Genomic DNA, 21046 nt, shown 5'->3' on the forward strand with positions numbered 1-21046 from the left:
TTATCCAAGGGTAGAAAAAATATATATCACTAGCGCCAAATCAAAAGTACTTCAATCTCCCTAAAATCTGTGATCGGCATTCTGGAACTTTATCTTCTCTCTCTTTTTCTATCTCTGCAAAAATTCTTCTGAATCTAATCATATGAAATTCAGATTCTATAGAATATTACAATTGGAAAAATCCTATAAATAAATGTTTTTTGTTTTTTTTTACTCAATTTTCAACATTATTTTTGAACTTTCAAGTCTTATAAAGAAGCCTAAGGGGGGGGGGGGGGAAACAAAAAACAAAAAAATAAAATCATTTTCTACAGCTTGCTGTGTTTTGGAACCCCCTTCCCCCCAAAATAAAGAGACGGGGGGAAAAATGAACATTTTTCATAGTGCATTTTATAATTCACTATTTGCTTCTCACAAACACACATCAGTGCCCCAGGGCAATATTTCTATCTTATGCATTGTGGCAGGATTTTCATACAGTAAAGTATTACATTTGCATATCATCTTAATACAATGAATCAAAACATCCAAATGGTGGCAATGAGGCAAGAAATGACACTCTGCAGGGGCAAAACGAGTTGACTGGTGTGGTAGTCTCAACCCAACCAAGTGGGAAAGTATTGTATATGTAAGAATTAATCTTCATTATACATAGCCGTTTTACCAAAGCTATTCTGTAACAGCTCATTTATTGGACTGTTAGGAGGAAATTGTAAGAATTGTGTCACATGCCTTCAAGCAATCATAACATTATCATACAAGATTTTAAAACCTAATGGATATTCTCCTTCTAGTGATGACTTGGTATGTTTCTTTCCTTATAGGTAGGTGGGAAGCAGTGCAAGTCTAAGTTGTTAATAGGGTTTTCCAGAATTTTCACATCCTCAAGATATATCATCAACATTAGATCGTCAAGGGTCCAACTCCCAGCACTCCCACCGATCAGCTATTTGAGGAAGGCACAGGGCCCACAGGAGCTTCAGTGAGTTCTGTGGCCTCCTCACAACTTACCAAGCACAGTACCGACCATTGGATAGAGGCTGTGCTTTGCATTGCAGCTCAGCCTCATCCACTTACTGCAGCTAGGCCATATGGTCAGTGAACTTAACATCACTGGCCTAGGAAGAGGCGGCGGCGATCGCTTTGTGCAATGCCTTCTTCAATATGAAGATCCTGGAAAAAACATTTAACATTCATCCCCAACAACAAAAAAAGTCAAATCTATATTATTCAAGGGTTTATTGTCAGTGTAGGGTCAAGAAGATATGTTTCCACTCTAAGAAACCTTGGTACACGCTATTCAAGGATATTTTTGCCTTTCTGGTTCAACTTGGGTTTGTGGCCGTAGATTACTGAACTTCATGGACTTTTTGAATAAAAGTCTCGCTGAATATTGTGTCTGTGCTCGAGATTTAGTCTATACACCAGGAACAAGCTCTTTAATATATACATTAAATGTATATATTAAACACATCCATAGGGCTTTTTAACCCCACAGAGACCAAAATTGTGTCGTTTTGGATCCCATCAGGCTGGTTTGTGCCAACATAACTTTTTGTAACTTTATAGGAAAATGCTGCAGATTGTGTATTTCTGCATAGGGGACCACCACAAAATACTGTCCAGCATACTTTATTTTTTTTCCAATTCCACCCTATTGATGATATATTCAACTGTATTTTTAGACGGTGGCATACTTTAGAACCTTCTTCTGATAGAAGTATATGTTGTAACCATATAACTCTGATGGAAGGCTCAAACACTGTGTGCACAGAGCCTTACTATGTAATTAGGTAGCCTAGAGTGCAGTAGGAACGTTCTAACATTCCAGGGGGTCTCGGAGACCACAGATACTGTGCTCTGTAGAAGTGTCTACTTTCCTGAAATGAAACATTTCTAATAAAATATTTCTACAGTAAATATGCTATTGCTATCTATCTATACCCCAAATTCAAGCTTCCCTCAGAGCCCATGTTTAATGTGGCGAGGAAGACTATGGCACATTTTGTTCATTAGGGTTGCTGTTTTGCTTTCATGCTGCAAAATCTTGTCATCCCTCCACATCTATTCAAATCACCTCAGGCCTTTGTTAATGTATCAGAAAGTTTTGCAAACTCCCAGCTATTTCTGTGATGTTGGAGCCGCAGAGATGCAGGCTCCATCATGTTCAGTGCTGTTTGTCACAATGAATCTTTTCTTCAGACGCATTTATCCTTCCTTTATCTCAGTAAAACCAATCGGATAGCACTGATACAGAATTCTGTTTATTGTCTAAATACGTCTACTGCTACAGTAGGCTTTTGCATCCTATCCTTAATATTGGCAGGTTGCTTTCCATTTACAACGTGGGCTGATTTTTGTTGCAGTAGTAATTGTATGTTGTGTGATTTGTGCCCATAGAATGGCTATAAAAATGCTTGTTTCATTAGTCTAATGCTACGTGAGAATGTGTAGTCTGTAACTGATTTCTTCCCTTTCTTTACCATATTGAAAGTCAAACAATGTACTAATCAAGTTTAGTCCACTAGCATCAGATCTTAAAGGGGTTTTCTGAGACTTAAATACTGATAACCTATCCTCTGGATAGGTCATCACTATCTGATCGGTGGTGGGTCTGACACCTGGGACTCCTGTCAATCAGCTTTTCCTAGGCCAAGTCAAGACACTTTCATCAGTCACATGACCTAGACACAGCTCAACCCCATTGAAGCATAACTGCTATACAATGTACGGCGCTGTACCTGGTTAGCAGAAAGAAGACCACGGCACTCACAGGAGCACTCGTGCCTTCTCAAACAGCTGATCGATAGAAGTCCCTAGTGTCAGACCCCCACTGATCAGATACCGATTACACATTCGGCGGCCTTTTTTTTATATTTGTGTTTTACTCATTTTGAGCTAAAAAAAAAAAAAAAAAACATTTTTCAAATTAGTCTTTATTAAAAATGTTCATCTGTTTCTGAGATACAAGAATTAAAAACTCAGGCTGTTTGCAAGCTGTGACTTTGTTTTCTTTGAATCTCATCTGCTGACGGCTTATGTAGAGGTTTTAACTCTGATCTCCTGAAAACTCATTATAGATCAATTCTTATCAAGCTGTAAAAATTTGCTTAAAGAAGTGTTTATGAGGTCATTATTTCAGACATAAGAGTTGCGCATAAGCCATCAGCTGACAGGATTAAAAGAATACAAAGTCACAGCTTGCAAACAGATCAAGTTTTTTTTTACTCAGAAATGGCTGAACCTTTGTAATAAAGACCAATTGAAAAAAAAATGTTAGCTCAAAATGAGTAAAATGCAGTCATAAAAAGGTGTACACAGCCTCTCTCTTTCACCTACTTTTCAAAACTGGAGTTAGTGATGTTAAAAATGAAAAATGTATCACAAATAAGCTCAAAAAGGTCACAAATGCCCTATTTTGCGGCTTTTTGAAGACAAAATTCTGAGTTTCAGAGCTTGATAAATTCCCGTCATAATTTTTGGTGGTCAGAATGCAGGATGTGTGATGTATGAATGGAAGGCTCAGTGCTCGAGTTAACCGGTTTAAGGAAGTGGCTCAAGACATATGAATATTTTGTATCTATACATTTATAAGCGGTATTCTTGACTACTTCCCATCAATTAAAAAATGTAACTATGTGCCTCACCATGCCTGCACCCCACTGGTACATTCTACAGATAAATAGAAAGCTCCATCCTTTTGAAAATGTCATACCAGCCAATTAACACCCCAGCTACAGTCGCTGATAAATTCTACTCTCGGAGAGCAAATAGCTCATTAAAGGGTTATGTTATATCTTCCAAATTCATATCACTCAGCTAAAAGAGAAAGAAAAAAAAGATTAGATAACAGTGTGGGAAAACTGTGTGAAGCTTATTAAATGAGCAGTAAGATTTATTTGCACAGTGTGGAGGTCTACAATGACCATAAAACAAATAATACATTAAACTAATGTAAAGGGAACAGAAACAGTTTTATTCTTTGCTTAATAGAATTAAAGAATAATTGCCCTCACGCAGTGGCAACATCTGAAGATCTGGATAGGGTGGTGTCAGCACTACTACCCTTAACATTTTTTTCCTTCTTAGGGTATATTCACATATATCAACTAATTTGTTGCCAAAACTTCTGTGACTGCCCCATCCATTAGAACTGGGCTGGCAGAAATCCATGTTCTTTATGCGAAAATAGACCAATTTAGATGAATGGAACTGGTGTTCAGTTGTAGAAATTTCTGTAACAAATTTGCTGCATGTGAGTATTCCCATAAAGTGCAGCTGCTGTACTGCACAAAATCTATGCATGGGCCCATGAGTGCAGCTCATATAGATGAGCAAATTACGCAAAATTTGATTAGTCCGATTTGATTGAATCAACTAGATATGAGCAAAGCAAGCTTCGGATCCAAGATCTGTCTCCGTACAGCATTAAAATGTATGCACTCCGGTGAGGTGAAGTGAGTTATCGGCAAAGTCTTGCTGGACTTCGGTGAATAGCTTCGGGATTCGGTTTGTGAACTTGAAAACCAATTTAAAACTTGGTTCCGAAGTCGGCTTCAGTACTGAGATACCCATTTTAAAAATGTTTTCGAGGTTAATAATCAAACACCAAAGTTATTTACGAAGTCTTGCAAGACTTCAGTGATAACTCACTTTGCCAGAGCGCATACATTTTAATGCTGTACAGAGACAGATCTCCGTATAGCATTAAAACAACGTTTGCAAAGTGACTTCGGATCTTGGTTCCGAAGATCGCTTCACTCATCCCTAGAATCAACCATCCGATTCAATTTGGTCTGTGTAAATTTGATCCGAATCAAAAGTGTATGACACTCTGAAGTTTCCTCTGATGTTAAAGTGATGACAAGGTACAAAAATATATAAATATGTATGTATGTATATATATACACACACACACACACACACACACATACATACATATATATATATATATATATATATATTTTTTTTTTTTGGGGGGGGGGGGAAGTGGATGGTAGCGAATTGTAAGAAACAGCCTGTTTAAAGGGGTCTACCTCTCAACAGGTCATCAGTATCTAACTGGGCCACCAGTGCTCACAGGAGCGCCATGGCCTTCACAGTTATTATAAATCTATTCTATTCTCAATGTGAAACGCCCTCACTGGCACTATCCACTATATATTTGCACTTTGTATTCTGTATCTTCGCTGTATCTCTCATTCTCCGTCAGACAACCTTCTCTCCAACATAGAAGATGTATTTCCTGGTCAGGCGGTTTCATAGTGGCTAATACTCATCCACTGCATCATCAGACTCACACCTATAGTCCCTCATGATTGGCTGTGCAACAGGGAGGACTGCCTGCAAGGCATCATGGGGAAACCCGCCAGGCTGCTGCCCAAGCTCCTGTGATCCTTCTATTCTGTCTTCTGATCTGTAAAGTCTCGGCCACCATTTTAAGTAATCTGTACGGGTTGAATAAAAAAGTTTTGGATTTGCTTAAATCTGAAACTTTTGGAAAATTTGTAACAAATCCAATGTATGCCAAATCGATTTGCACTTCTCTAACAGCTAGACTCCATCAACTAGCTCAGGGACAAATGTAAATTACAGAAGGAGCCTGCAGGGGGACGGACTGGTGAAAAATACCGCATAGAAGTCATATAATGGACAGATATATGGGGTCATTTATCAAACTGGTGTAAATTAGAATTGGCTTTCTTGCCCATAGCAACCAATCTGATTCCACCTTTTATTTTCCAAAGGAGCAGTCAAAAATGAAAAGGTGGAATCTGAAACATTATATGAGTCAGCTACCCTTTAATGTTTACATTTTCAGTCTAAATAGGTGTTTAGCAAAGAATACTTTATAAATGTGTCAAAAATACTGTGCCCCTGGTTAACATCAACTGACACTTCAAATATTATTTTAGTTCTGTTGGTGCAGAAAACGTTTTTTATCCATACTCATGTGCTTATTGTTCTTCGCATAGCAAGAACTCAGTTCACATTTGGCACCTGCAGTCATCTATTTAGCACCCTGTTGTGATGCTTTTATGTGGAGCATCACAACGTGATGCTTACCGAAAATTATTTTTGTCTGAAGGAAACACATAGCTTTCCAATATGCAGCCATCAGGTGGGGCCTCATTAACTGAAATAGGAGTCACAGATGAATGTAGATTATTACAAAAAGTACATTTAAAAAGTAGATACACTTACATGTTAAATATGTCTCCAAAAGCCAAAGGACTCTAGTCTACAGGGCAAACTTCATATACACTTTATACTACAGGAATAAAAATGTTTAACAGAAAAATCAGAGGATACCTAAAGTGACTGAACTGCTCTATGGCTTCCAGGCTCATTTGGTCATTCATCTGAACAGAGCTTAAAGGGATTTTCTATTTTAACTATAAAAAAAAAAAGCTGCTGTATTGTTTAATTAAAAAATTATAAACCTTTATAACATAGTTTGTCTCAGTTTTCAAGATCTCTACTTTTTAGTGGTAAATAGAATCACACTTGTTTATTGGGTGAAAACCAGGTGTTGTGAGCCCAGGTGATACGCTTGTTGAAGCAGCACTCTAGTGAAATACATTTCTCCATGTTATACCCTGCCACTTCCCTTGTACCTGGTTAGTGCTGAATTTTTTGTAATATATATATATATATATATATATATATATATATATATATATATACACATATATACTTTTTTAATAAAGCTTTCTAAGTATAAAAAACACTATTCCTAATATAGTAAGACCATATCCTGGAGGTAAGTGATCTGGCTTCCATACAGAGGTTTCATGTTTGAATCCAAGTGCAGACTCTTTTATTTAACCAATAATACAAGTTGATAGAAATGAAAATCATGTGTGCATGGCACAATGCCTTGATGCAAGTAATGCTGTACTTGCTTTGCTGTAAGTAGTGCATATGATATCATATTATGACATAGGGATAGGCTGAATTATACTTATTTCCCGATATATGAATAAAACTCCTCATATCTAGTTCCATATGTTTCTCAGTGTGAAGGCAACATTTTAGCCAGATCTGAGTGTCACAGATAAGAGAAGCATGATTACATCTACTGCTTCTGCCCTCACCATGCTTGTTATCTTGCCCTGTCAATAAAGGGGAGCAGGAAGTGTGCAGAGCACAGGGGCATTACAAAAACATAGCTCCAAGGATTCACTTATTATAAAATAAATAATAATAATAATAATAATAATAACAATAACAACAACAATCTTTATTTATATAGTGCTGATAGATAGATAGATAGATAGATAGATAGATAGATAGATAGATAGATAGAATAACAGCTGTGAGAGCAGTCTAGATACATGTAAATCAGAACACTTTGTTAATTAGAATCAGGCTGTCTCTAACCTGTTTTAATGAAACAGTGAATCTGTATCATTTACATGTGCCAATAATTAAAGGGGTGAGTTGACAAACTGCAGTCACGCAAGTCTTTCTAATTTAGGAACTGTCAGCAAAAATGTCAAGATGACAACTACCTAAAAGTTCAAAAATAGTGTAGCTAAAAAGACATGAATAAAAGGAACATCTTATAACAAGACAGACAAGAGATATAAAGAGATAAAAAAAGGAAAGCTTGATAACTAGACTGGAAAGAGAAATGAGCCTTTTATGTGTTCTTCTACTTACTGTATGTCAACATTTTGACAAAAACAGGACTGGGGAGAAGATCAGAACAAATCTACAGTCAATTAATTGAAACTTGCCTGGGATAAACACACATCTGTCCTAAGATAAGTAATATAAGGGCAGACAAAATGGACCATGTGATCTTTTCCTGATGTGAATATTCTAGGTTTCTATGCTGTAAGTTTTCTATTGCTACTTATGGTATTGATTCTTCTTTTAAGGAACTGTGAAGAGTTTTGAAGTTATCCACTATCCACATGATCAGTGGAGTTCGACTACTGTGACTTCCACTGATCAAGAGAATGAGGAGCCTGTTCTTCTGACCTGATGAAGGGAGTACAGTGCTTGTCTATTTCTGACATTCCCATAGAGAATGAATTGGGCGCATGCTTGGCCAGCCACTCCATCAGATCTGGGGAATGAGACCCCCTTTCTTTGGACAGGGGCGTTCCAGCGGTCAGACCCCTACTGATAATTCAATTATACCCTATACTGTTGGTAGGGGATAACTTCAAAACTTGCCCCAAACTCTTTTACCAAACACCAGTGATGTTCTCCCAATTTTTTTTTTTTTTTTAGCATTTCAGTGGCATTATGAAGAGCAAAAAGAGATTGTGTCTCTCACTGATGACTTCATCAAACCAAGGGGAAGAGATCTGCACCATATATTGGAGAAAATGAGCATTGCAGCAGATCAGAAGTTCTGTTCAGCTGAAACATTAAAACTGCCTATTGTATAGATACCCGCCATGTAGCCAAAATAATCTGGACCTGTCACAACTTGGTCTCCACAAGACCTCTGAATTTTGTTCCATTGTATGTGTTGTTTTGCAGATCCAATCTTTTAGTCATCACCCTTTGGTAAAATCACTCAGATCCTTACACTTGCCCATTTTTCTGGCTTCCACCACATCAATTTCAAGAACTGACTGTTCACTCTCTGCCTAAGGCCTCTTGCACACGTACGTTGTGCATCCATCCCGTGCATTGGGGACCGCAACTTGCGGTCCCCAATGCACGGGAAACTTCCGTGCGGCGGCCGGGAAGGATCGAGACCCATTCAACTTGAATAGGTCCGTGATCCATCCACACTGCAAAAAAAAAATAGAACAAGTAGTGCTTCCGTGGGGTTACGATCTGTGCTTCCGTACCGAATCTCCGTGATTGTGGACCCATTGAAGTGAATGGGTCCGCATCCGTTCTGCAGGGTGCACACGGGCCGGTGCCCATGTATTGCGGAACCGTGACAATGTAACAGGAGAGTTAATGTTATTCCCTTTACTTGTCAGGGGAATATACTGTATATATACAGCAATTACTATTGCTTTTTTAATTCATGCACACACGCATACATGGCATGTCCTGTCTTCGTTGTTTATCTCATAGCCTGTGCACATTAATATTTGAACACCTGATTGATAGGGATTGCAGCACGCAACAACCAGTGTCATTTACATATTCATAGAAATAAAACTGCCTGCAGGTCTTTCCGAATCACTTTGCTCTGTAATTCCATGTAAATTGTTATACTTCAGATGATGTTTTATACTTTCAAAGAATCAAATGATAAGCCTGAATGTAAAAGGGAATCATCACACGGGGAAACAAGGGAGTCTGCACTTAAGTCCCCCTTCATTCAAACCTCCATCATTCTACATTTTCTTTGCTTGATTTAACCAAACGTAACCTCCTGATTTTTATCATATATTTTGCTCTTGATTGAACAGCTGGAAGGTCCCCATGAAGCTTTCAGACCCTGAATGACATCTAAATCTGCTGATAAATTCTGTGTTTAGTCTGTGTAATATGGGCGCAGCATAGGATCCTTTCGGGTAAGTGTAGTTCATGAGATCTAGGCATTGTGTGCTGAGCGAATGGAAGCATGCGAAGTGGACTTTTAGCCAAATTTCAGGGAAAATTTCCTTGCGCTTCGTGGTAACTAATCAATTTTGTCTGAAATGGCAGTAAAAAGAAAATTACTAAAAAATTTAGACTAGCACATTCATAATTGCTAGAGATAAGCGAATCAAAGCTGACGAACAAATGCAAATTTCCTCGTGTTTCGCGGTAACGAATTGCCATTTTCCTAAAATGGCGACTACACGTGTGAGGACTGAGGACATGGGGCAAGGATCTCTGGGAAGGCGGGATCACCCAGATTGACATGCCTGCATGCAGCCAATCAGCAGCCAGCCCTGTGATGTCACAGGTTTATAAATACAGCAGCCATTTTAGATTCTGCAATTTTCCAGCGTTCAGAGTGCAGGGACAGATGTGTGAACACGCTAGGGTCAGCAATTGGAAAAACCTAATTGTGGAAAAAAAAAAGAAAAAAAATATTTATAAGTGCAGGGAAAGGATAGGGAGGAATCATTTCACAGCATCTTAGTACAGGGAGAGACGTCAGAAGGCGCTAGGGACATTGATAGGAAAGCAATTTACAAGTGCAGGGAAAGATTATTTGGGGATCCAAATAGCCATTAGACAGTTCTGTCATTCCAGCTATTTGTTATTGTGCTGCAAGTGATATGTTGAAAAGCCTTTAGTGGCTTATATCTTAGTATCTTTAGTATCTTATGTCAGTACTACAAAAAATATATATACGCATTTCACTTCTGCAGTTATTTCTGGTGAAAGCGTATAGGGGAGTATTTCAGTAAAAAAAACTAAAATATATACAGACTGCACTGTTGCAGTTATTTCTGGTGAAAGCGTATAGGGGAGTATTTCAGTACTACAAGAAAAATATATTCTCAGTGCATTTCTGCAGTTAATTCTGGTGAAAGCGTATAGGAGCGTATTACAGTAAAAAAAGAAAAATATATACGCATTTCACTGGTGCACTTATTTGTGGCAAAAGCATTCATTGGCCTATTTAAGTACAGAAAGAAAATTATATACGCACTTCACTGGTGCATTTATTTCTGCTGAAAGCGTTTACTGGCCTATTTCAGTACAAAAAGAAAAATACATTCTCAGTTCACGTCGGCGGTTAAATGTGTTGAAAGCATGGCTGGGAGCAGGGTCGTTGTCAGAAGGGGGGCGCCGGCAGGGCACAGCAGGAGATGATTTCTGTGCTTCCATTGTGGAAGCGCTCATTCATCTCCATAGTCATCTGTATCGCCGTCCTCAGGACGGCGATACAAATGTCTGTGCTGCGGCAGGGGAGGGAGAGGTGTGTCCCCTCCCTGTTCCTCTGATAGGCTTCCGGCCTAGTGCTGGCAGACTATCAGAGGCCGATGCAGGCGGCGCGATGACGTCATCGCGCCGCCTGAGCCAGCAAGGGAAACAGGTCAGAGGAGGCCTGCATCCCATCGGTGGAGGAGGTAAGTATACGTGTTTATATATATATATATATATATATATATATATATATAAAAATGCTGGCACATAAGGGGGGCTGCTGGCACATAAGGGGGGCTGCTGGCACATAAGGGGGAGTACTGGCACATAAGGGGGACTACTGGCACATAAGGGGAACTATTGGCACATGAGGGGAACTATTGGCACATGATAGGGGGCTACTGGCACATGATAGGGGGGCGACATTTAATAGTTATTAAATGCTAACATGACAGTTTTTTGGTTTTGCACATTATTGATGATTGTATTTCATGACTACTCTTCTAAGGGTATTGTCTTCCTTTATACTGCAGTTCTTCTGTACCACTCTGCCTGCGACTTTTAGTAGTTTAAGCGGTAATTTATGATTTTCTTTTGCTCTAAATAAATCTTGTGTTAAGCATAAAAAAAAATATATATATATATATATATATATATATATATATATATTTATATTTATATACACACAGTACAGACCAAAAGTTTGGACACACCTTCTCATTCAAAGAGTTTTCTTTATTTTTATGACTATGAAGGCATCAAAACTATGAATTAACACATGTGGAATTATATACATAACAAACAAGTGTGAAACAACTGAAAATAGGTCATATTCTAGGTTCTTCAAAGTAGCCACCTTTTGCTTTGATTACTGCTTTGCACACTCTTGGCATTCTCTTGATGAGCTTCAAGAGGTAGTCCCCTGAAATGGTCTTCCAACAGTCTTGAAGGAGTTCCCCGAGATGCTTAGCACTTTTTGGCCCTTTTGACTTCACTCTGCGGTCCAGCTCACCCCAAACCATCTCGATTGGGTTTAGGTCCGGTGACTGTGGAGGCCAGGTCACTGATGGATTATTGAGCAAATGCTGACCAAGTGAAGGCATATGCTCCACAGACGGGATCAGTTTTTTCTGGGTAATTGTTCTGATGGATCAGAGAATGGGTAATATTAATCAGTGACATCAACACAAATTACTGCTGACACCCTCTCCACTCTGTCGGGGGGCTCTTCTTGTATAAGTGTTTAATAGAACAGCTTCTGTAGACATCTATGTGGAATCAGCTGATGACTGTGTAAAAGGAGTGCGCTTCTTCTTGGTGCTAACATCGACCTGTAAGGCTGAGTTCATACATGAGTTATTTGGTCAGTTTTGGCCCCGAGACTGCCCAAATAAGTGACGTGTGCAGTGATTCTAAGAGCGCCGCCTGTCATCTGCATGTCATATGGACTCACAGTATTATTTCACAACCAAAGCAGACTCCCTATGCATGTTACTGCAAGACACAGTGTTCTACACCACTATAAAGGCTCTCTGCAGCTAGGAAATAGCAGTTTTTTAACACAATTCGCCACAAATAAATTTGGATTGCAGCGAATATTTCCGAAAAATTTGGCGAACCGGCCGAATAAAAATTTATTTTATTTTTTTCACAGTGCCCGCCCCCTTATCAGTGACCTCCACAGCAGCCCGCCCCTTTAACAGTGACCTTGACAGCATCCCGCCCCCTTAACAGTGACCTCCACAGCAGCCTGCTCCTTTAACAGTGACCTCTACAGTGGCCACCCCTTCTTTAGTGACCTCCACAGTTCCCCATCTGATTTCCACAACAACCCATCCCCTTAACAGTGGTCTCTACAGCAATCTGCCCCTTAAAACTGACCTCCATAGCGGACCGTCCCCTTAAAGGGGTTGTCTTGGTTCAGGGCTGAACCCGGACATACCCTTATTTTCACCCGGGCAGCATCCCTGATGTTGGCATCGGAGCATCTCATGATATTGTACGGACCAAATAAACCTCATTTAACCCAAACCATTAATAGATATTACAATGTCCTTTCTCTGCAAAGAGTTTACATTATGGATTTTTAGTTAGTCACGAGTTACAACTCTCATGATTACTTACATATTCCCTTTCCCGCCAGAACAACCTCCATTATATCATTTCAATATGGTCTATTGCCCAAGAAAAGTGTTCATGCTCAGGGGACTATTGACTAAAGGCAGGCTGTAAAGCAGTGATAACTATGTCGCTTACAGTTTTGATTGATCCCATTGTTTCATCAATTTTTCTTTTTTTTTCTTTCCCTGGGTACAGAAATATAAGCAAAGCAGATTAGCAAACAGTATATCATAAGAAAAGTCCTTCGTCTTGCAGGGTAAACAGGATTTACTTGACTGAAAACGGACTGTAAGACGCCTGACTTAAAAAAGTACTTAGATCAACACTCGGCTTCTGTTAGTTTTGATAACAACATGGAGGAAAGTGAGCTGTCTAAGAGTTTGATGTATGGCGCCTGGTTTATATATAATAAAGCACATTGTACATTACCCATTTATGTGCCAGCCTTTTCTTTCTTAATGGAACACTAACCTATTCGAAGCATTTAATTACTTTTTTAATTACATCTCGAGAAGAAATTGCATCATATTACCAGAAACCACTCACGATGTTGTCATGGTGACTGTGTTACAAGGACATGCTTAGGCCTTTTTACATAAGAATAGAGCTGATAACTCCACTTAAGACTTTTAATCAATTCACTAGATGTTCTTGATAAAAGAAGCATTGTTTTTAAAAGTTTGGGTAATTCCATATTTAAAGTCCATAGCAAGACTCAATGCAATGCCAGTAAATGGCGCTTTAGGAATCTGCACCGTATAGATTGCAGAGTTTTGCTACTGGTACATACAAGCAGATCATTTCTGTTGTGCTTAAAACTAGCTTTAAAGGGGTTGTGCAGTTGTTTAATACTGATGACTTGCCTCAGGATAGGTCATCAGTATCAGATAAGAACGGTACGACTCCTCGCACCTCGGTGGATCATCAGTTTGAAAAAAGTTCCACTGATTGTGCCTCCCTTTCAAAGATTAACTGCACTCCATCTCCCTTGTAGTGTTAGTTCAGTATAATTACAACTGCTTGTCCCGTTCACTTGAGCGTGATGAGCAGTTGTAGTTATTACATGGGGAATGCAAGCACTTAATAAAATGAACATGTAGGGAGAGGTGGCAGGTACTCTTTAATAAACAAATCAAATTTGTCCTGAAATTCAGATCAAAATCTACTTCGTAGACTTTGATTGGCTCAACACTAATAAATATGATATGGTATCTAGGCGAAGGACTATGAATATTGTTTCATTTGTTGTTTGACATTTGTTAAAAGGGTTCATTTGGTCTAATCTATAGTTTGTAATAGTCCAAGAAAGGAACTTATTTTACGTAGTTCTTAACTGTGCCTCAATCCTCTGAAGCCATCTCCGTTGTGTTTGCGCAGGGTCTGGATGTGGCCACTTTTTTACCTGTTCTACTGCATTTATGCTAATACAGTGAAACAGGAAAATAAATAGTCGGGCGGAAAAGTTCATAGCCTGTGCAAGGGCAGGGAAGGCAGCTGCACCAGCAGAGTGAGGGACAGGTAAGTGCTATTGACAGTAAAGAATATTCCTTCCACAGGTTATTTACTAGTGTTGATCCCGAATATTCAAATCGTGAATATTATTTGCGAATATCGGCACTTCGAGAAATCGCTAATATTTAGAATATAGTGATATATATTCGTAATTTCGAATATTCTAGATTTTTTTTCTCATCAGCCCTTGTATGCAGCCCTTGAAGGAGTTTCCAGAGATGCTTAGCACTTGTTGGCCTTTTTGCCTTCACTCTGCGGTCCAGCTCACCCCAAACCATCTCCATTGGGTTCAGGTCCGGTGACTGTGGAGGCCAGGTCATCTGGCGCAGCACCCCATTACTCTCCTTCATGGTCAAATAGCCCTTACTTTCAAAGTTTTCCCAATTTTTCGGCTGACAGACTGACCTTCATTTCTTAAAGTAATGATGGCCACTCGTTTTTCTTTACTTAGCTGCTTTTGTCTTGCCATAATACAAATTCTAACAGTCTATTCAATAGGACTATCAGCTGTGTAGCCACCTGACTTCTCCTCAACGCAACTGATGGTCCCAACCCCATTTATAAGGCAAGAAATCCCACTTATTAAACCTGACAGGGCACACCTGTGAAGTGAAAACCATTTCAGGGGACTACCTCTTGAAGCTCATCAAGAGAATGCCAAGAGTGTGCAAAGCAGTAATCAAAGCAAAAGGTGGCTACTTTGAAGAACCTAGAATATGACATATTTTCAGTTGTTTCACACTTGTTTGTTATGAATATAATTCCACATGTGTTAATTCATAGTTTTGATGCCTTCAGTGTGAATCTACAATTTTCAAAGTCATGAAAATAAAGAAAACTCTTTGGATGAGAAGGTGTGTCCAAACTTTTGGTCTGTACTGTATATATATATATATATATATATAACAGATAGTTAGTGGGAGATAGTCTGTGTAGGTTAGATAGTGAATATAGTGTAGCTGTAGTTCTGCTGTCCATACATACATGCTACATACATAGTGCTGTGATGTCACAAGTTCACAACAATACTTAGTGTACCAATCACTAATAATTAGTAAGACCTGTTAAAATGTGAAGTTGCACGTATTGTGCCAAAATATTCGCATCATTAGTGCCGATTTCGCAATCGCAAATATATTGGAGACCTCTATCTGCATATAAAGCTATTGTAATGTTCTGCCATGCCAACCATTTTCTCCAGTCTCAGGAAACTTCTAGCAGCTTGAAAAATATAGCTACAGTGACCCACGCCTGTATTTTGAGCGCATTAAGCGAATATTAAATTGCAGATTTTTCGCGATTAAAATCAAAAATCTCAAATTTGCGAATTCTTGAATATATGCCGAATATTCTACCAAATATTTGCAAAATATTGCGATTTCGAATATTGCCGCTTATCACTAGTTATTACTAATGACAGATTAGAAGAAATGACCGGAGAAACCCTTTAAATCTAACAGTTGCCATAACAATAATACATCTAGATAGATAGATAGTTAGATAGATAGTCTAAATTTGCTTACCAAAATGTATCTTTCCTTGAGTCCAAAGGCAGCGCACACAAAGGGTTAATGTCTTGCTCCTCCCATCTAGGACATAAGATAAATAATTAGTAAATCAGACTAGTTAACCCCCCTATAAAGGAGTGCACACCCACTAGGCAGACGTGTTTTTTCCAAGCAATGTCTTTTTATATATGTGCTGTCTTTGAACTCAAGGAAAGATACATTTCGGTAAGCAAATTTAGACTTTCCTTATCGTCCTTCAAGCAGCACACACAAGGTTTCTGAAAAGCAGTATTAAACAAGGGGGGGAGTTGAGATCACTTGTCTGTCAAAGTCTGAATCGCAAGCACCAGATACATCCAACTGATATTGTTGTAGCGTGGAGAAGACGATGTAGCGGCCCTGCATATTTGATCCAATCCCTTTTTTTTTTCCTCTTTTCTCTGCCTAAGCGACTAAGTGGACCGAGTTGAGTGTACTGTAACTCTGTAACACCTGGTAACTGGAGTACTTGAAATTTAGAAGGCTTGCTGGCTTTTATACGTCTGTCTAAACAGCTGGTCAGCCAACCTGAAGGACCCTGGTTCTCCAATGACCAGTAGATAAAGCTTGTCTTGTTCAGCTGATTGAGAATTCTGATATATGAATTTATTAACTTACATTCATGTCAGATGAGACCTCTTGTAGGATATAGGGCATCAACCTTAAAATCAAGTCCTATTGATGTACTTTCAGATATGGCCCTTTACATGATAGAGCTTGCAAAGTCTGACACGTTCTTAGCTAGTGCAATTGCCAACAAAAATAAAACCTTTCAAGCAGTGGTGTACATAGAGACGTAAGGGTCCCATAGCAAGGATCAAACCAGGCTCCCCACACAGGACATAAGGGTTTCTGCCTAGACCCTTTTCAATGACCCTTGGGCCATTTCCACTGCCTCATTTGCTAAAAGTTGCTCCTTTAGAGGGTAGAGTCCTGGCCAAGTTTTCACCTCCAGTAGAAGAGGAGATAATCCCAACTAACACTGGGCTCCCTCTTGCCCTGGGCCCCATAGCAGTTGCATGGTCGGCCGCTATGGTAGTTTCACCCCTGCTTCCAAAATACAAACCTTAGTGGTGCTTCTGTAAGAAGCTCAAATAGAGATTCAACCAGGGTCTTGAGGAGAACAGCCCAATCCCAGGCTAGAAAAGAAGGCTTAACTGATCAATTTAAATTGAAAAAACAACTTAAAAAAATGTGTGAATGCGCAAAGGTTCCATTTATGCAAGCAGTTGCAGCTGTGAAATGCACTCTTAGGCCCCTTTCACACGGGCGAGTATTCCGCGCGGATGCGATGAGCGAGTTGAACGCATTGCACCCGCACTGAATACCAACCCATTCATTTCTATGGGGCTGTTCACATGAGCAGTGATTTTCACGCATCACTTGTGCGTTGCGTAAAAATCGCAGCATGCTCTATATTCTGCGTTTTTCACGCAACGCAGGCCCCATAGAAGTGAATGGGGTTGCGTGAAAATCGCAAGCATCCGCAAGCAAGTGCGGATGCGGTGCGATTTTCACGCACAGTTGCTAGGAGACAATCGGGATGGAGACCCAATCATTATTATTTCCCCTTATAACATGGTTATAAGGGAAAATAATAGCATTCTGAATACAGAATGCATAGTAAAATAGCGCTGGAGGGGTTAAAAAAAAAATATATATTTAACTCACCTTAATCCACTTGATCGCGGAGCCGGCATCTCCTTCTGTCTTCATCTTAGCTGTGTGGAGCAACAGGACCTGTGGTGACGTCACTCCGGTCATCACATGGTCCATCACATGATCCATCACCATGGTAAAAGTTCATGTGATGGATCATGTGATGACCGGAGTGACGTCACCACAGGTCCTGTTGCTCCACACAGCTAAGATGAAGACAGAAGGAGATGCCGGCTCCGCAATCAAGTGGATTAAGGTGAGTTTAATTATTATATTATTTTTTTTAGCCCCTCCAGCGCTATTTTACTATGCATTCTGTATTCAGAATGCTATTATTTTCCCTTATAACCATGTTATAAGGGGAAATAATACAATCTACAGAACACCGATCCCAAGCCCGAACTTCTGTGAAGAAGTTCGGGTTTGGGTACCAAACATGCACGATTTTTCTCACGCGAGTGCAAAACGCATTACAATGTTTTGCACTCGTGCGGAAAAATCGCGCGTGTTCCCGCAACGCACCCGCACATTTTCCCGCAACGCCCGTGTGAAAGAGGCCTTACATTGTTAGGTTTTATCCCAAACTGTAAACCTTCCTGTAAAAATATGTAAGACTTCATGAAACAAAGAACTACAGAATCCTCCTGATCATAGAGTTCACATCCAGATTAGATGAGGCAGGAGATAAATTGAAAGGAGTTGTACTGTAGATAAAAGAGGTATCATAGATATATGAGCAGAAAAAACAGAGCAGAGTGAAAGCTTCTGACTGTTGAGAAGTAAACCATTCCACAACCTCTGCACTATGTCAGCATTGGAGACCTTCAGCTGTGAGGCAATGGTGAAGACATCTCCTTCATTGTCCACAGTTGGTGCAGACATCTCCAACATTGTCCACAGTTGGTGCACATCCTAACATTAGATTTATAATTTTTTTTGCAGAGTTCTGTAATTGTTACATATTAATTCACTCGCACATACATACAAGCTACATATGAGCCATTCCAGGACACAGGATCCTTAAATCTGCTGTGATTCCGCTGCTGCGGTAAGATCTCACTCCTGTGCAGAGCCACAGATGTACGGTAGCTGAGCTAAAATGACTCTGATAACACATGGCACAGAGTTATTTCATACCATTTTGGGACAAACTATTGAAGTACATTGAAAGTGTTAGTTAACCTCTTGTGCCATTTTTTACTTAACATGCTACCCATCAAGTTTAGCTCAGCTACACCTGTATACTTCTACTCCAAAATGGCTCCTGAGATGGAGACACTGCCTGCAGGCCTGAAGACAATAACAGTGCTTGTAACCAGCACTTCTCCTGAAGTATACATTGATAGCTTGCATATAAGAAACTCACCAGGACCACTCCAGGAGAAATCTCAGCTCAATCATCCCATGGAACAACCAATGGGGAAAATAAACTTTGGAAACCACTTCCAGTTCAGTCATGTCATGCAGTTCATTCTGGAGCACACATCCAGCACTATAACATGCATCTAACTCTGGAAACCACTTCCAGCACTTCATATGATACATGCAACTCTGGAAACCACTTCATATGATACATGCTACTCTGGAAACCACTTCATATGATACATGCTACTCTGGAAACCACTTCATATGATACATGCTACTCTGGAAACCACTTCATATGATACATGCTACTCTGGAAACTACTTCATATGATACATGCTACTCTGGAAACCACTTCATATGATACATGCTACTCTGGAAACCACTTCATATGATACATGCTACTCTGGAAACCACTTCATATGATACATGCTACTCTGGAAACCACTTCATATGATACATGCTACTCTGGAAACTACTTCATATGATATATGCTACTCTGGAAACCACTTCATATGATACATGCTACTCTGGAAACTACTTCATATGATACATGCTACTCTGGAAACCACTTCATATGATACATGCTACTCTGGAAACCACTTCATATGATACATGCTACTCTGGAAACCACTTCATATGATACATGCTACTCTGGAAACCACTTCATATGATACATGCTACTCTGGAAACCACTTCCAGGCTTAGCAATCATACTGGCCTTCAGAGCAGCAGGAGCCTCTGTATGTGTGAGCTTCCTAGACAGAAGAAAAAAACATGTCTGCCTAGTGGGTGTGCACTCCTTTATAGAGGGGTTAACTAGTCGGATTTACTAATTATTTATCTTCAGTCCTAGACGGGAGGTGCAAGACATTAACCCTTTGTGTGTGCTGCCTGAAGGACGATAGATAGATATGAGATAAATAGATGATAGGCAGATAAATAGATAAATATTGTAGTTTGAAAAATGTCATTCGAAACTCAAAGACTGCTGCTCAAAATGTAGCTATTTTGTGAATTTCATGTCTATACGGGAGACATAAATAGCAGCTGACATTAATGATTGCCCATGTTATGCCCCATTAGTGAAATCTCACCTTTAAAAATGAATAGTAGGCTTAACATCACATTTATTTAGCTTACCTAATTGCATTGCTAATGGGGCTAGAATTAACACTGCAGACTGCAAATTACATGCATGGCTTTTACAATTGCATTATTGAGAGACAATTCAGAGATTTGTGACTCAAGCAATCATATTACACTGCAAAATGTTCAAGAAATCAATGATATGTGGTGATGAGTCTCACAGCATAAAGTATACAAATTCCTATAGGTAACTCAAGCTAGAATTTGAGTTGTTCTTAGGCTCGGCATGCAGCTTACAGTACATTCTGTACGACATCTCGTGATTATGCATTATGCATGCTTTTACCCTACTTCTAAAGATCCCTGGTGTTAGAAAATGACACATTATATGACCAGTTTTCATGGTCAGAGATTTCTTCCTGCAGTTGCCTGTTACATTAATATTTTCATGTTTACTGGTTCATTCAATTTGCTAATATTATTTTTCAGGAAATTATTCAGGCCACCATATTTATATGTTTCCTTTGTGAATGATCACTTAGAACAAACCTACAGTAAAATGTTGGGCTTAAGGTTGATTTTTCAGCATATATTAGTGTATTAGCTAATGCCTGCAATAATTTAATATTGTAGATGAATAAAGAATAATTTGTGTCCATTAGAGGAAGTCATTATTACTGCTGCAGGGACTTTGTCATAAGTCCATTACCCCTGAAAACAATGCAAGTGGTTAGTGCTATAATGCATGCATTTGTCTAAATTGAGGTTGCTACCTGTATTTAACCTTTGTATGGTGATAAGTGCATGGCTGCTAATGAAAGATGCAATTAAAGGGGTTCTCCAGGAATTATTTAAAATTGCAGTCAGCAACCTGTCCTAGAATGTGCGCAGGACAGGTTCACACCACTTGCAGAGCTGACTAGGGAGGTAATAGGTACCCAGTACACACTACACAGCTCTACAATAGA

General features: G+C 39.4%; 1 protein-coding gene across 1 annotated transcript in view; it reads left to right on the forward strand.

Annotated features, from left to right (window-relative positions):
- Positions 1–21046, forward strand: part of CNTNAP2 (contactin associated protein 2) — a 2268074-nt gene that overhangs the window by 263716 nt on the left and 1983312 nt on the right. The gene's annotated exons all lie outside the window — the stretch shown is intronic.

Source organism: Bufo bufo, chromosome 5 (genome assembly GCF_905171765.1).
Source record: "Bufo bufo chromosome 5, aBufBuf1.1, whole genome shotgun sequence".
Classification (NCBI taxonomy): Eukaryota; Metazoa; Chordata; class Amphibia; order Anura; family Bufonidae; genus Bufo; species Bufo bufo.